The sequence below is a fragment of the Pygocentrus nattereri genome, chromosome 29 (assembly GCF_015220715.1).
Source record: "Pygocentrus nattereri isolate fPygNat1 chromosome 29, fPygNat1.pri, whole genome shotgun sequence".
NCBI classification, from domain to species: domain Eukaryota; kingdom Metazoa; phylum Chordata; class Actinopteri; order Characiformes; family Serrasalmidae; genus Pygocentrus; species Pygocentrus nattereri.
Window position 1 is genome coordinate 8,925,094 of NC_051239.1, and position 10,897 is coordinate 8,935,990.

Sequence of the window (10,897 nt, forward strand, 5' to 3'; positions counted from 1 at the left end):
CTTCTCGTCCAACATCAGTGTCTGACCTCACAAATACGCCTCTGGAAGAATGGTCAAAAAATCTCATAAACAAAATCCTAAACCTTGTGGAAAGCCTTCGCAGAAGAGTGGAAGCTGTTATAGCTGCAAAGGGTGGGCCAACATCATATTAAACCCTATGAATCAATAATGGGATCTCACTCAAGTTCATATGAGTGTGAAGGCAGACGAGCGAATACTATTGGAAATCTATTGTATGTGTTTTAAGTTTGCTTTTTAAATTATGCACTGGAGCTACAATGCTAATAGCTAATGAAAATTTGGTAGTTAGCATTGTGTAAACTGCGTCTAGATCAGAGGCGTCACTAGAGGTTCATGGATGAGGGGCTAAGCCAGTACTAGGGCCATGGTTTCCAAAGAAAATTGTAATGGCCCTAAAATGTTTATAATGCTCTTTTATAGTAGCAACAGCCAGAAAATGCCAAGTATATCAGACGTGTTAAGTATATCAAAAATGGTCTCATTGGCACAAAGTATATCAGTCTATTTGTAGTTTGTACTGAGCACAGAGCTAATATCACAAACACTATATCATCCACTTACAACAAGCACAGATCAAGCAATGCTACTGAAGTCAAGCACTGCTACCTTCTCTCTTTTAGAAAAGCTGCAAGGGCCTAAATATGATATTCAAACACTCAGAATAGACCATTTCAGTCTCAGTTGGTGCAATCAGAGTGTGCCATTTCTCTGTAGGCATGTTAAATAAGCTAGGTGACAGAATATCATGGTCATGGTGACGTTAGATCTTCTCAGTTATGATAAATTACGTCCAGTATTAATTTTAACAGAAAGCTCATGCAACTCTCCCTCACTTTCTTCTGGATCACTAACCTCCTTCAGATCTGCTCCTTCAGTTCTGTCAGCCTCCTTCAGACTCTTTCTCTCCTCCTCTTCCTGTGTGTAGTAATACAATAATTTTATTAAATCGAGAATTACAAGAACTCTAGGACATGATGATCAATTGATTTAATTTTTTTGTTTTAACTGGTACAAATCTTCTCATCTGACTGGTCTTTGGCAGAGCTTCTACATTTTCATCCACAGATTGAGGAGCTAAGAGATGTAAAAATGTGTTATGAAGACACACATTTACACAAAGCTGAAGTCAGCGTCTTGTTTGAATTTTCCATTCCACCTTAAATGCTGCAGCAGTTACATTCTGGTGCCTCACAGCAGGAAAATTCAAACAAGAGTCTTCACTGACATTAACTTACTGTAAACAACAATATATGGCAAACAGAGCTGGTTTATGAGGAGCCTGGCCACTTCCTATTTCCCCCTTTATATTAAAAACAGCAAAGGGCGCCTGCAAGGGAGTCCTCAATGAATGAGGGTGAATGGAGCTAAATGGTTAAAATAGTTTCTAATCAATTGCCCAGAACTCCTTCCTCAGAAATCAGAAAGATGTATTTCACTAAAAAAGCAAAGAAAACAGACCTTTATGTTTCCTTTTTTCTACAGCAAATTCGTTTTGGCCAGTACAATGCTAGCATTACTGCTGCTGTGTGCTAATTGGTTGGAGACCACAGCAGCTCATTAGCTGTTTGTGCTGACAGACGTCATGGACATATGTGAGACACAGTTTTAAACTCCTTTAACTTGAGTTTAAAAGCTCTTAAAAATACAACAGCAGTGTTAAAATACTCAAATGCTTTATATTAACCCATTCATTTTGTTCCCGCTCAGGAGTGCCCTCTACTGTTTGAGAAACCTAGAGGGCATTTCAGAGTGGTAATGGAATAGAATGTACAACCATTTGTCACTGTGTTTGCACACTGTGAAATTAGACCTCTGCATTTAACCCATCCATGCAGTGAAACACCCACATACATGCACACTAGTGAACACAGTGAGCAGTGTGCAGCCCTATCCACGGCGCCCAGGGAGCAATCGGGGGTTAGATGCCTTGCTCAAGGGCACTTCAGTCATGGACTGTCAGCCAAGAGGATCAAACCGGCGACCTTTCGATCACAGGGCTGGTCCCCTAACCTCCAGCCCATGACTACTCCTCTTTAGAAGGTCTCTGATGGCAAACACTGGTGTCGCTGCTTCCAAATACTGAAATCTAAAAGCAAAGATATATAAAGAGCTGTCAATATCGTTATTTCTATCCTTCTTGTTCATTCACACTCTTGCACGCACTATGATATGAGGTTAAACCAGAGACTCTGTGGGTTAAACTAGTTGGCTTGTCAGTTAGTTAGCTAAGGTAATGTTACTGTTAGCCTAGCCTCTTTTCTTTACCTCACTTAAACTCACACTTTACTAAAGTTGGCTAGAGTTAACAAACAATCAAGTAAAAAAAAGATTTCCAGCTATACTGAACATAATTTTAGACAAATCCATATTGTAGGCGGATATTCACTCTGTTTCACACTTTGATATTTGATGTTTTTTAAAACCTGTCTTCAGCTCATGAACCAATTCGTTTGCGGTGCATGCACAGAGCCAAAATGCAAAGGCCCCATGGTCTGATATGATTGGTTTACAACATATGAGGTCGGATATGATTGGCTGAATGTTACGTTAGTCAATCTCTGGTAGTACAGCAGAGGCCGTGCTGCATTAGAGCAGCTGCAGCAGCGTGCCCTGCTATTACAGTATGTTGTGAATGAGAATGAACTATACATGATTTTGTCTAATAATGTACATTTATTTATGAAGGGGCAAGCGCATGTTGACATGTTAGCAAAATTCGAAAACACATAAGGTAGTCTTTTTAAGAATACAATCCAATGTGGCTTGTGTGAGATGATTTAGGCTTGTAGGTTGCTCAACGCTAACTGGTAAGCTTACATCACGTGTTAGCAACATTAGCCTTCTAGTGCCTCTCTAGTGCAAAACTAAGGAAGCAAACTTCAGACACCAAACATGTCACGGCTAAGTTTGCCACCTCAGTCTTGAAAAATTCCTGGATACCCAGTCATTGACCTGAAATTCAGGACGATCCAGGAAAATCCTGGACAGAAGATAGGTATTCTTCTATAAATGATAAATGATCTATAATGAACTATTCTATAAATGATAACTATTCTTGGCTGAATGACTATATTTAGTTTCAGAGGAAAACTATGTAAATGTGATTTTTCTCCGAGGAATTTGAAATAATGTGTAAATATTTTTAAAGGTTCAAAACACTCCCTTCATTACTCAGTCGATACAGTGCAAAAGTGGAAGCTAAGCTGCAAAAACAGCCTGTTTTGAATAGTCTGTCATGTCACGAGAACTTATTTACATGTATCCACCTATTCAGCCTACAGCAGTTTAGCCCTGCCAACTCACATTAAAGTTAAATGGAGTGTTTCAGCCTGAACTAATTTTTGAATTAAGAGCAATACCACACAGCCAATCAGAACAGAGGTCATTTACATATCTCAGTCTTACAGGCACAATGACTAAAACAGCCAGTTTAATTGTAAGGGATAAAGAGAGGTTGGAAAATGGTCATGTAAAGATGAACATTGACTATTTTTGGTGCATAAAAGCACAGAAATGTTATAAGTGGACCACACGAGAAAAACAAAACTCGGGGAAAATGTGAGATACGGGCACTTTAAGGATACATTGTTTGAACATGGATAGTGAAATAAGCTGACTCAAACAAACTGGGTTATTTTGTTGCAACTTTGACGCTAATTGTTTGCTCCGTGGCGGCGGCTGAGGTGATAGACTGTGTGGTTTGCTGAGTGTAGAACTGAGATACACAACCGGAGCTCAACACAATGTCTGTGCTGTAAAGGCCTTTAATTGGATCATTGGGTAGCGATGCCAGCAGAGGCCATTTGAGATGATTGTGAACATGTGTGCGCTGTTTAAAGAGGTGTAAACGCAGGCTGCTGGAAACACAAGTTGACAGCTATATGGAGCGTACCGAATAGTGTTTCTTCCCACCTCTTTTGTTTCTCCAGACCTAAACAGAAAGGGAAATTATAACACTGCAGTTGAAGAAGTGAGGTAAATTCACTACCGCTATCAGCTTATTAACTATATGTGCCTAACATGAATAAGGCACAATACAAGGCAGCCAATCACAACAGCCATTTACTCAGTCACAGTAGGAAAATCAGCCTGTTTAATTCTAAAGGAATAAAGAGAGATGGGAAAAGGGTTATATAAAAATGAATCATGACTGTTTTTGGTATGTTAAACCACACAGCCATCGTAAGTGAACCTCAGGGAAAGTTGTAAATATTGTGGATTTTCTAAGTAATAAACCGTCTGGGGACAGTGAAGGTCACTCCAAAACCATGATCTTTTGTTTCTTGATTGTTGTCTTTGTCTTTTCATGTTCAGTTTCTCGACTGACTGTGGGACTTCTAAGATTTGTCCATATTTACTAGAATCCATTCCTTCTGTCTATCTGGCTGCCACGCAATGTCACCTGTAACATGATTAACAGCTGGCAAGGTGTTCCTTTCATCAAATGCTGCTCCTTCTTTCTTCATATTACTAATTATTAACAGCAAATAAGCAGTAATCATCCATTTGTTTTAGAAATGTGTCATATTTAAGTTACAAGCAGAAGTGGTGTGAACTTCTTTTCACTTACAAAACCAACAAAATGTGGTTGAGTTGAGCTCAAACTTTCACAAACAACTGTACATACAACTCAATAAAATCATGTTTGTATTTAAATTAGACAAATATTGTAATACTGCTCTTATGCCTCAATTAAGTTTTAGTTGGAAACGAAACACATTCTTGAAACACTTAGAAAATTGTCCTGTTGGAGTGTATTTTCTCTGTGGTATCTAGGCAGATACAGCCAGGTGAGCTCTCTGACTGGTTAGACCTTTAGTGCTGGATTGAAGATAAAATATATGTTAATATGTTGTTACAAGCTTAAAACATGGAATGTCTTTAACAAGCTTGCAAATGGCTATGTTTAACCTGCAATGGCCTAAAATGTTTATGTAAATCAATGAGTGCGTTTACATGCACTTATCAATAATCTGATAACTGCAGAAAATCAGATTTTGTCTGTAATCCAATCAACATGTTTACATGCACATTAATGGGAAATTCCAGGTTTACATGTGTCAGACATTAATCAGATTTCTGGTTTGCAACCAGCCAATAAACTGACAGAGGAAGTCATAAACATAACGTAAAACTCAAATTTCATGCTGAAGTCTTTTTTTTTTAATTGTGCCATTTTTCCTGAATATATGAACATACATCATCTAGAAGATGAATATTTAAATCCTTCATTTCGTCAAGCATGTAGTAAGTTTCAGTGTCGCTCCAAATGTGTTTTGCTGCTGTCTTGTGGCAATGAAAGAAATCCGAGTAAGAGTTAACATGCACTGATAAATCTGATTACTGGGCTGAAATCCAGCTCTGTTTATCAGATTTCTTATTCTGAATTCTAGATCTTACTCCGATCTAGGAAATCAGACTGTGCTGTTTACATGACCATTTGAATAATCAGATAACTGCAAAAATCTGACTATAGTTAGATTACTGACTGCCTGTAAACACACTCAGTGTTACTTTACTAGAATCCCACAAGAACACCTCAGATATTAACAATATTACAAAGGTGTTTTTATGCCTCTTTTGACCAGATTTAGATATTTATGGCCTAAACGGAAGGTCTAGCTCTGATAGTCACTGAATTTAGATATTAGCTAACTTATTAAACATAGAGCTGCCAAATCTGGCACAAACCGCTACCGACTTGAACAGCGCCGCTAACCTTCAGCACTTCAAACTGATTAAATAAATACAAGACTGGACCCATAATCACATATAAATAGGTTAGTGAGTGGTGTATGGGTGAAACTGAGGTTGCTTTTCACTACAATAGATAGGGCCCTTTTCGGCCAGATGTCACGCCAGGGCTATGCTAATACTAACACCCATACATCACAGCAGGACCTGGGGGCACCCATCACGCCCGGCTGGTGAAAGTTGACACCAGAAAATACCGCAACATGCTCATCCTGTGGTAATCCAACACTGAGGGGAAAAAGTGTGTGAGAGAGCCTCTCTAATTTTACTGCCCTCAACCCCCAATACACACACACAGATCTAACCTCTCTGAGGGGCCTGAGGCGCTGCTGAAGTCGTGGAGCAGCAGAACTGCAAAATTCCCCTCGTATAAACCAGGCTAGTCTGTTGCGCAACTGTTTCAAGATAAAGGGACAACTTACCAAATGCAACCAAAGAAATATTACTTACATGGTGCAACAGTGACAAAGAGAAGCCCTTGTTTTGTTCACACAGTGCAGATCACGTGTTCAGATGCACAGTCGTGTGCAAAAGTTTGGGCACCCCCAGTCAAATTACATTTAGTTGATTTTTTTGTGCAGTTGTGTGCATTTCAATGGACAATTGGATAAACAAACAATAAACAATATTCGATAAAAAAATAACTATGAATTATATTTAAACCTCAGCAAAAGAAATTGTGCGCTAAAATCAGCAAAACGCGACACTGAGGCCTTTTCCCTGTAGAGGAGGCCTGAACTTGTTTTCACTTACAAAATTAACAAATGCAATTCGACTGGGGGTGGTCAAACTTTTGAACACGACTGCACATTGTCACTGTCTACGTGTTAAAATTTCATGATGAATGGTCCAACAGAAATGCCCCATAATGACTTGGAAAAAATCTTGCTTTTCCTTCTCCTTTAATGTTACATTATGGAGATACGAGGTTTGTCGCAACAGCAATGATATCTGTTCTTCCACTGCTACAAGTTTGACACCATAAACCCTTTTTGGTGCCATATAGAATCATATACGACACATTCTCCATCAGTCTGAAGAACCATTTCACCATGCAGAGAATCCTTTCTGCATGAAATAGTTCTTTGAGTGTTTATGGTTCTATATAGAACCATTGTCTTCACTAATGAACCCCTGCAAGAACCCTCTTCTCAAGGAATGTATCACGCAACTCACTGCTAATCACATTTTTCTTACATAATTTCCAGAGTCATCTGCCTGACGGTACGTGTAGAGCTGTGGCCAATGCACTGAATAACATTCTTATAACCTCGCTTTAACACCTCTCTTGTGGCTCCACATTGCTGGAGAGACTGATCTTCCATCATCTAGGCCAGGGGTGTCAAACTCAACCACTATAAGGGCCATATTAGAAACTCTCAACAGATCTGTGGGACCCAACTATTGTTTATTCAGCAAAAAAATATATATATATTAATAAGCTTATATGGGTAGGTATTATTTTAAAATCTGCATATTTGCTTGAATTACCCTTCCTTTTTAGTGTAACTGCTGTCCAGTACAGCACTGTTGGGAGAGTGCATAAAAGTGCACATTTCGTTGCACTGCATGCTGGGCAATGTAGTGCACTGTAAAACAGGCTAAGAATAACAGAAAATGAAAAAAAATTTAGGACTTTGCAACAGGCCTTACAAGGCCCACAGGCCTTTGTTTGACACATGGGCTCTAGACCTTTATCAATGGACGTTTTGTGACCACAGAGCCGCTCTTAGCTGGATATTTGTCTGTGGCTGACCACTCTTAACTACTGAAGTTTATAGTAGATTGTGAATCTACTGTTAATACATTTGCAATAAAGTAATAATTTAGTAAAAAAAAAAAAAAAAAAAAAAAAACTTTCCCTCTTACCCCAAATATACGGTGTATTACAGCAATGGCAGTCTTAACAAGCCCTCATCCACTTGGCCTCGTCATTTCCTCTCAGGGGAGTCCCCAACACCATCTTAAATGCCATTCCTTTGCTTTATTAGCTTAAATAAATGGTTTTAGATGAGCCCTTGGAGGGATTTGAGTGACCACAAGTGTTGACTTCAGCAGCAGAACTTAGCCAGAAATCATCGTGACCTGGCATTTCTCTTTTCAAACCCCAAAATAATAGTTAACAAAACTGTTTATAATAAGCTACAGCAGTAAACTACATTCAAATACGTAATCTTTCAAAAACATACCTTTCTATTAGCTGGACTTGAGGCGACAAACAACTCCATTTGTTATATAAGACTGCTGACATAGGTTCAACACCGTCCTCAGCTAGCTGGCTAGTTAGCATGCTAAAAGCTACACGTCTAACAAACACGAAAACAAAGGTTCTCCATCAAGTTTAGCCAAAGCAATCAAGCCAGATTAAGCAATTCTCCTCAGATTTATGTACATTTTGCTCAAACCTCTAAAAAAAAAAACCCCCAAAAAAACATTTTCCATTGCAAAGTTAGCATGGCAAGCCGATTAGCTCCCTGAGTGCGTTTCTTCTGCTTGAATAATCTGCCACTCACGGACGTTTCCCTCTTTAGTTTTGCTTTAGAAGTATGAGGATAATATATCATGTACAGAAAATGCTAAAGTTGTTTTTTGACACAGCTTCACTTCCTGTTATCAGTTAAAATGGACGAAAGTACAGCCTTAATTCAAGATGCTACTCTTTTTAGTGAAGCGGCGTGTTTTTGTCTTCTTTTTTTAGATAATAGCGTGTCATACAGCATCAGAGGAAGTCTATTAAGATTACTTAACAACTAATTGGTGATCATAAGCTCGGTAATAACTCTAAGCTTTCATTACTTGTTAGCTACATTGGCCTTATAGCTCCAGTGTAAAACCTTTTGATTTTTTTTCCGGCAATCTGTCACATTAAGTAGCCAGCCTGCGCTCTATGCTTGCAATCAAGCCACTTAAGTGGGCCCTGTCCCCAGGCGAGTCCCAGGCTTCTTTAGGCCTCCTCCTCTGCAGGACAGTGGGGTCATTGAATTAGCAGAGATGTTCCCCCACCGCCCCCCACCAACAATAGCATATTATCCGCAGGAATCTCTAGGTCTTCCAAAGGGAAAATGCTCCTTTTCTCAGTGTCACGCTGATGAGAAAGCTCCACCAACCTGACACTGAAGTGAGCCATTTAAGAGCAGTGAACAGTGGTGGCCATTCATGAGCGCCCGCAAGCAGAATGGCCTCTCTCTCTCTCACTCTCTCTCTCTTCCTCCCCTTGTTTAAGACGCAGAAAAAGGGGGGAAGCTCGTGAGGAGCGCGGCGGACAAGGGCCTGCAGAAACCCGAGCAGCCAGCTGACTCGCACATGAATAGAGTGGGGCACAATGGGAAAAACGCTGGCCAGCACAATCCTCCTGCTTTATTGGCCCAGACCACTCCACACCGATAAATAGATAATGAAATGAAGAGACGGGAGCATCAACCGACCTCACAGACTAATGGCTGGCATGCACACACGTACTTGTTTTAATACAATGTCAGGACATATATGTATTCTGTATATATGGATCTATATATTAACAATGTGTCCCATATGTATTTTATATATATCGCTGCTGCTGAAACGAAACCTTGCATCTCCGTTTTTGTCGTTTTTCAGTTTTTTGACATAATTTTAAAATACCCATTTTTAATGGGCCAAAAAAAGACCCAAAATGACTTGAAAAAAACATCTGGTTCTTACATTAAAAGTAAAGTATGTTTTTTGCATCTCCTGTAAAGATACAAGGTTTTGCCCAGACAACAGCGATATATATATATATACATTTGTTAGTATGTATGTGTGACAATAATGTCTTATATGCATTTTATACACATAAGATTTTTATGTGTAATTACATGGCCCATATGTATTTATGCACTACACCTATGTATTTAAATGTAAATGCAGCTACATGGTATATATGTAAATATATAAATATGCCTGTGGTATGTAACAATGCTCCCATAGGTTATCCTGTTGTAGTAAAGTCCTGTTTTCTGTGTTTTTACTACAACATCTGAACATTGTGGTCCTAAAAATGTATGAAAACATGCATGCACACACACACACATTCAAGTCAGCAGCACTTGATTTTAAAAACCTGATTGACAAATGTGCTGATGTGATCCCTGAAACCAGCCTTTGTAAAATCAGATTAAAATGAAATGTGGTAATGGCTGAGGAGTTAATGTCAGCTGATTTGCTGTTCACTGCATAGAACATTCAATTGCTTGTTTGAAAAAAAGGCATTTAACTCTGCTCCACTGACAGTTACACGCTCAAAAAAGGTGACGAGAAAAGGTTCTTTGACCCATTCGGAGGCCTTAGAAATCTGTCAGTGCTCCTCTAATGAAGCATGTAAATGAGACGTGTAAATGTAAGCCCTTTTAATGTTTAACTGTTTTTAATGTTTAATAAGAAGGGGCTGTTTGACTACATGCAAAGTGACCAATCACAAACAGTTCTTTTTATGCGATGTATAAGCAGCAGGTGCTACAATAAAAACACACCCACTGTAAACAAATAGGAAACCAAAGCAGACACAGGGAAAACATGCAAACTCCACATAGAAAGGACCTGGTCGCTGGGGAATCGAACCCAGGCCACTCTTCCACCCCAGTGTATTATTACACCTTAAGGCCTTGAGGCCTAAAGTCATACATCTTATTCTCCTCTTCTCTCTCTTCTTCTTATAAACGGTTGATGAATGAGGCATAGTATATTCAAGGAAAGATGTACAAGAAAAATGGAGAACACTGTCCCTTTAAAGTTTCCTGTCAGTGTATAAAATAAGCTCCATGCTGCCTTTATTGTTGGATGCACCATGTTAGTTTCTAGTATGCGCACAACATTCAGAACACAATAAACTTCACTATGGAAAGCTTTATTATGGATTTGTTTCAATAGCGCAGAGTTGAAAAGATTGATGAAGAAAGTTCATTTGGGGGCCATGACTGTGAAAGATCTGCCCCCAGGTGGACATTTTAAAGAAATGGTTCCATGAAAAATCAAATTTACATGATTTTCCACCCTCAGATGTAGCTGATCAGCCAAGACATGGCTGGTGTCCAAATTTAGCTTTTTTTAGTTTAGAGCTGGAGGTTAACATGTTCATAAAAAGTAGATGTCAATAGGCACCCAA